The following is a 7,765-nucleotide window of genomic DNA, read 5'->3' as shown; positions in this document are numbered from 1 at the left end:
CTGCGTGCTCAGCTAACCCCAGCCACAGGCTGCCCCAGCTACAGGTCCAAAATGATGCCCTGGGGAAGAGAGATGCTGCCACGTCCCAGCTGTAGCCAGCTAGAAAAGGCTTCCTCGGGCTCTTAGCACCTGCTTATTTCCACCCACTCATCTGCAGGTGCTTCGCAGAGGAGGTCAGGAGCTCTGCGCAGGCACTGTGCCCCACAGTCAGCCAGCAGCCATGGGGACAGGACTGATTTCTGCTGTGCAGCCGTGACACTTCCCCACCCCAAAGCAGGGCAGGTCAGGGGGGGTCTCACCCCCCTCATCCACGGCCCAGCATGGACCCTGCAGCTTCATTGCTCTGAGCCTGGCCACCTGTGTGAAGGTGCACAAACCCAGTACCCCAGGGAGAGCCAGGCTTCTGATGAACCACGTTAAATGCAAAAAATACCACAAAGCGCCTCCCATTCCACACAATATCCTCGGAGGATGATACTCTAAAGCTCTTAATCACCTTCTTGAACCAACAGGATGAAGCTGCCACCCCACAAAGAGCTGGGGAGATTTCTGGGATCAGCCTCATCCCCAAATGCACATCCAGACCAGCACCCTGTCCACCAGTCCCTTACCAGCTGGCCATGAGTTTCCCACTAATACCAAACACATGGGAGGACCTGCCCTCAACTCAAGCTGGTTCCTGGTTTCTAGTGTTTACAAATTGGCTTAAAATCTCCCAGCACAAGGTCTAAGAGCCCTTCTGCTATTTCTGTGGTGGTTAATTATGACAACTGGGTTGTTGTACCTGTGCTGCAGGTACAACCACTAATTAGCATTACACACACCCTATGACCTCCCAGCACCCACAACCTCACATCTGAGCCACGGCTCTGCAGAAAGAGTTGCTACAGAGAAGGAAGGAAGAGAAAAAGAAGAAATAAAATAAAAAAAAAAAAAATTATCTTGGCCCCCAGCCCAAGCCTTTCTAAGATGCATTTTAACAATCTGCCCGCTGGTAACCTCCTGGAGTTACAAGGGAGGCTGCTTGTCAAGAGCTGACCTGAGCTGGATTTAATTGAAAGCCAGTTGCTGGCGACGGGAGCGAGATGGGAAAGGGCACCTTGGGGAGGCTGGGCACCGGGTGGCGAGGGGACAGGAGCGGCCGGGCGAGCAGACAGCACTCTGTGCAGCTACACAAGGAGAGTCACAGCCTGGGTTTGGAGAGCCCTGGGTGCTTTTCTCAGTTCCTGTCAGTTAAATGGGATCCAGCCCGTTTGCTTCGCTGCCTGCGTGCACCGAGCCTTCAGCAGGGCTCATCTGAGGGCAACGTACCACTCGCACACAGACCCGGCACCGACAGCACCCAGGTGAAGGCAGCAAGACCCTAAGATCTGTCTCACAGCACCTGGGCACAGAAGCCCATTTCAAGGTGTTTCTCCACAGAGGTTTTCCCGCAGCGCGGCCAAAAGCAGAGCAGATACAGCGCATTTCTCCCCGCTCCCCTGAACCACACAGCTCCCTCTGCTCAGGCCAAATGCCCACCCTTTCCATGGGCCAGCAAATCTGGGACAAGAGCCAGCCAGGGATGAGCTAGCATCTCCCCGAGGTTCTGCTGCCACTGGTCCTCAACCAGCTTCACACACCAGGGAGTCCCTCGAGCGCTCGGCAACCTGCCTCTGATTATCATCCCATAAAGGTGTAACTTCCCACCCTCAGACTGAAAGGCTCATGCTAAGTTTTTGGAAAGTATTTTACATCCCGGAGGAGGAGGAAGAGCTGTTGACAGCTCCAGGCAGCTCCCAGGACAGCAGCACTGCCCAGGGACTGGCAAACGGGATTAGCTGGGAGCAACCAACTGCTAATCCCAGCCCCACTGCTGAGGATACCTGTCGCCTTGGGCAGACCACTCCACTTACTGTTTCAAAATCCTCCTGTTTTGCAATATTTATCTCCTGCATGAAGTTTTTTGGGGAAGAATTTATTGGCAGAGGGAAAAACAAATCAAGTATTTCATAGCAGTACTTTGCAGTAGAAAACATCGATCAGTCTCTATGTCTACTATCAATACCCCAAGCCTTTAATTCCACCAGAGACAAAACAAGTTCATTTGAGAGTTTCAGTCAGTGACCCAGGAACATTATCATTCTTGCTAAATATAGCCTCTCATGAAAATATTGACCATCAAACTGTGTTTTCAGCTGCTTAGAATTTACCAAGATATTCCTGCTCCTTTTCCCTGCAGCCTAAGCACCCCCCTCCTTCAGACTTCGTTACCATCTGCAAAGAAGTTTAATTTTTAATGGTGCAACATGACCCTTCATTCCTTTTAAAATAAAGCACCAGACGGAGTGAAACCAGACCACACCAAGGCACGCATCGACAGCAGATGTGGAGGCTGCTGGAGCGAGGGACATGGCCATATGCAAACCAGTTCGTAGCCAGCTCACAGGAGCAAGTGCCTGTGACCATCTCGGGGCCATCTACAGTCGTGGTCCTTCTCCACTGGAGCCTGACAGACACTTCCCTTAACTAAAAGCGTTACAGGACACGCCTGGACCTCCCTCAGGACAAAGGTGTCTTATCCAAGAAGCACATCTGGAACATGAAGGTGGAACATCTGGAACATGAAGGTTCCAGTGTTGCAGCATTTCCAGTCACCCTCCCTTCCCAGTCCCTGGGACCGGTGGTTTATTTGTTTGCTGCAGAACATCATAAATATTTTTACCAGCTAGCAAAACTTTTAAATCCAATTGCTTTCTGCATGAAATGAAACGCAGAGTGCATAATGCCCTTTCCTTCCCCTACAGTCATTTTTTTTTTTTGTGTATCAAATCACAGCTTCAGCCTCAAAGCGGGAAGCGTAGGCAAGCGCCGTTCCACGCCGATCCCGATGAGCACCCGCAGGGGCGGCGAGCACCGTCCCCTGCCACCGCCTGCGAAAGGGCAGCACTCCGTGTCTTACCCACGCATCAGAGAATTTGCAGAATTAAGCTCTCACAAAGTATAATTATTATAATTATTCATAAATGTCATCGCGATCTGCCTGTGATTGCTGCTCTCCTTCACTCTGCGAGGAGGTAAGGATGGCATATGAATGCGAACGCTGCAACACTCATTTTTCAGACTCACTCATACCATATTTTCTCCAAAACTTCTAATTACAGCCCAAGTGCTGGTTGTTCCGGGGAGTTTATCACTGCTTAGTGCCCTAACGCACCAAGGGAGAGCATCAGCATCATGGCGTTTGCCTGCTGCCTGGGGAGGCAGAGGAGGAACCCCAGCCCTGTGGGGAGGAAGAGCAGCTACTTCCACCGTGCTGTGGGGTCACCTACACAGAAAACACCAACAGGGAAGCTCCAGCTGAGGAACGTGTTGGTTTTACCCTCTGTCAGGCCGAGCATAGGAATACACAACAGGTCATTTATACCCTATATAGATATTTTATAGAAATATGTATAACGGGAAGAAAGTTTAGAAATTTAATCTGAAAATTTTAGATGTGCATTTGGAGAAATTTCAGAGGGAAAAGGCCAAGCACTCACCGCTCTTCTCCACCTGCACTTTCCTCCATCGATCACGCTGCCTGATGAGGACGGAGGCACTGGCAGCCTGCGATTCTTTCCACTGCCCCTGCTTTTGGCACCATAAGCATCCTCCGCTGTTTTACTGCTACAGAGGAAATAATTTTTACTCCCTTAGCGCAATCATTCAGCACTGGAGCTGCTAAACAAGTGCTCACACAGTTATACTTTTGTAAGCACAAAACAAATAATGATGTATGGTGGCGAGGCTCTTTTAAACAGGTTATTATCCGTGTAATTGGTTGGGGTTTTTTGCAAAGATTAATAATCATAACAAACTCTGCAGGTCAGGTATTACCACAAGACGAGTGGCTCTGACAATAAGCAGTCACCACTGCACTCAGTAAGGATGCTTAATTGAAGGTAATTTCACTAAGTGACCTTACAAATAGTAATTTCCATTTAATATGACAGTACGAATGACTTTTTTTTTTTTTCATTTAAGGCACAAACCTTCTATTTTTCCCCCTTCATGTATAATTGCTGCATGAAGCCAGGACCGAATCTGCCCTTTAGCCACACAGTTTCCGACTGGACAACAGCCTTCCACATCTACATTTAATTGCAGATAAACAGGACCCAAAACCTCCATAATTCTGATTAATTTTCTGGAGTCTTTCAGACACACAACACTTATGAGAAAAATATCTAAGGTCGAGGGAAGGGATACTGGAAGCGGAACCCATAAAAATCTAACCCCAAAACACATTAGGCACATTGTCCTTTTAACAAGTTTTCAGAGGATGGGCTCTCAAACAGGAGAGGGAAAGAAAATGGGCTAGGACTGAAGCGGCCACCCTGATTTCTCTTAGACATTTCACTAGTCTGAGCCACAACTGGAACTAAGTGGTTCAAAAGGGCTGCTCAGCACAAACCAAACATTTTCATTTTCCTGGTGCCACCAAGCGCTTCTGAGATCCCTCAGTTCAGACTGTGTCTCCCTTTTCCAAAGCCCCTGGCACGGCTGTTTAAAACAAAAGCAATCCCGACAACTTAACAAGCGTATTACCAAAAACACTGCTTGTGATTCGCTTTTATTTGCACAGCTGTGACCACGAAAAGAAATATAGCAAAGAGTCGGTACACTCACTTGAAATCAGAGTATTCATAAGGACAATCATCGTGTGAGCCTCTTCTCAATTACCTCCAATTCTAACCTAGAGACACCTTTTATTAAAGCAAAACCAGCTTCAATCATTTAAATTAGGCTTCTGCACAGTGTCAAAATATAAACAAAAGGGAAAGAATAGCTTGCAGGAGGACATGACAACGGCTGAAATAACCAAGATAGCAGAGAAATATAAAACAAATACAAACTGAGTCAGTGCCAGTAGCAGCTGAATGTCCAAACTCATTGAGCAAAGCACCCCCTTCAGGTGCCTGCTGAGAATTATTCTCAGGTCCAGATTTGCTCTCTATTGCACTTTAAGAATGTTTCTTCCAGCCTCTCATTAGTGCTTCCCTGTGGTAATAACAAAACCCCTGAACTTAACACTTTGCAAAGCATCATTCTGATTTTTTTCATGAAAACTACAGCGGAATCTCACCCTTGCTTCTGAGCCAGTGTGGTCATATCAGAACGGCAAGTACCTTGTTAAGCAGCTAACTTCTCCATTTCATCTTTAAATTCGCCCATTTTTTATTATTTCTGCCAGCACATTAGAAGACTTACCAGGGAACAAGGAGAACATGGTATGAACTACTGCTGCCATTCAGTTAGCAGAAGCAGGGCTACAAGACTTCCAAGGAAAATAGTGGTGTGGCTAAAGTCTTCGAAAATGCATTCCACTCAGAAAATTAATGTTCGTGATTGTAAGATCTTCTCTTAACTAAGATACTTGCACAATTCGAGCGAAAGTATCTACTGGCATGATGTTAAACATAGTGGTTCCTATTTGTACTGACAGCAAACAATTAATCATTGCCCTAGAAAACAATCTTTGAGGCTCTCTCCATACACACCCACACTTCAAACAGCGGCAAGCTGCCAGGCAACCTCCCTGCCATTAATTACTGGCACTTAAGGCAGGCTGGTGTCCAGGAAACCGCGTTCTCCAGGTGAAGTAAACCTGTGGAATTCAAAGAAAGTCAAATCCGGTTAACTGACACAGAGTCCCCAATGTATGCTTTTTTTACACTTAAATTATTTTTCCATAAAGTTATACCAGCAAACTCCACCAGGAAGTTTTATTTCCAGTATAGTTTAAAATGGTCACAAAAATTGAAAAGAACTATCCCTGCAAAAGACTTCTTAATAACTGTATCACAGGAGGGTTTCTGCTAAGACAGGGACCTCAGTAAAGGTTATGGAGGGTTTCTGGTTGGGTTGGTTTTGGTTTTTTTTTATATATCCCTTCTGAGTTCATTGTATCTGCAGAAATTTATATATGAGAATTACTTATAAAGAACATTTTATAAATGGTTCTCTTCCTTATCTCAACTTGCTGACATAGATTTTACCTACCGAAATTAACACAACAGAAGTAAAAGCACATCACAATTATGAACAAGGTCTGCAGTTGTACAAGTTTTCTCTTTCCATACATTCAAATCAAAATGAAAACCAAGTGGCAAGACAAAAATATAGATATGCTTATATGATACGCATTAAAGACTAATTCGTAGCAGCTTCTTTGGCGCTCGAGTGTCAAGAATATCAGTTTTCATTTCCCCTTTAGGATTTATTTGAAAAACTTGGGGATGCAATACGTGAAGATATTAAACCTTAGCAACAACCTAAAAGGATGAGGAAAAAAAAATTGAAAGAAAGACTTATTTTCAGTAAACCCAAGCAACTCAATGTGTCATTTCGCTTATAAAGATAAAATCCCTAATATAAAATAAACCCACAGTACCACAAATACAGAAAAAGCCTTTTTTTCAAATCCCACATAATTTAACACTAAGCACCCAATTCAGATTGACATGAAACTGCTCAAAGGCCAAGGAGGTGAAAAGAATGGGGGCTGGTAAATATTGATAAAAGACTGAGATAGAATCCTAAATGGGTGTCAGCATTACTATACTTTATATTGCTATACCTAAAATTCTGACTGATCTAACAATTGTGTATAGCTAGGTGGATTTTTCTCCTGAAAAATCAAAGAAATATGAATAAGTAAAAGGCAATCATGTGTCATCATCTGCCTGAATAACTGAGAACTGTCTCTTCAGACCAAATGTCAAGTATACTATACTTGTATAGTTAGTAGTAAAAAAAAAATACAGCTATCCGTGATGCAGTTTTGAGAATTTCATGCTTTCTTGTAAAACTTGCCACAGAGTAATAACTCTTCACTTTAATGACCCAATAAATAGTTCTGAACAGCCTCCTAACATTATCTGGTATTGAGTCAGACCAAGCAGAACAGAGGAAAAAAAAAAAAGAAAAAAGTAAAGCAGGTACACAGAGGTACTGAAAATCTACCAGTCCTAGGTCTTTAGTATCCCTGAAAGTCAGTCTCAAAATGCCTTTTGAAACTACATAAACTTAGCAATTTTCTTTAATTTCTAATAAAATAGTTGATACAATTCTTGTATGGCAGAAGAACAACACAGAAGTTCATCATTAAAAGGAATCAATTTAAAAAGCAACCTCATGAGACCCGTAACCTAGCTACAATTAAATGGCATTGCTTTAAAAGCATTTATAAGTTACTCATCACCACAAGACCCAGGAATCATTTTCTCTCCCCCATGTACTGTAAGGCAAAATCGTTCCTTGTGAACTTTCCAGTCTTTCTTCCCTCGTTGATATGTAAGGAAAAACAGGTCCCAGGAAGAGCTCGGATGCAAAAGTCAGTAATTCCCTTCTCAAAAAAAAGCTCTTTATCCCTTTTGGTACCTGAGAGAAATAATCACTGGCAGCGTCCTATTGTCTATACCGTTTTTGGTGCTCAGTATATAAAAATAGTATCCTTCAAATTAAAGGATAACAGGAGTGGATAAGCGAGAGGCGTTAGAGTGCTGCTAGTCATATTAATCATATGTATTGATTGAATACTGAATGCTTTTTCAGTTTGTCTGACAAATTGGAATGGCTTCGGTAACCCCTCGCTCAAATGTGTGTTCTGTCTCATTCTCTTTTACATCATTCATTAAACCTCCTGGGAACACACAAAGGCTTTCTCTCCTGGCTGTCCTCGCAGATTCCTTCGCTTGCCAAATGTTCAGGTGCCCTCTCATCCTCCCATTAACACCCTACT

Source organism: Numenius arquata, chromosome 17 (assembly GCF_964106895.1).
Source record: "Numenius arquata chromosome 17, bNumArq3.hap1.1, whole genome shotgun sequence".
NCBI lineage: Eukaryota > Metazoa > Chordata > Aves > Charadriiformes > Scolopacidae > Numenius > Numenius arquata.
The sequence above is the reverse complement of the archived record's forward strand: the minus strand, read 5'-3'. Positions refer to the sequence as shown.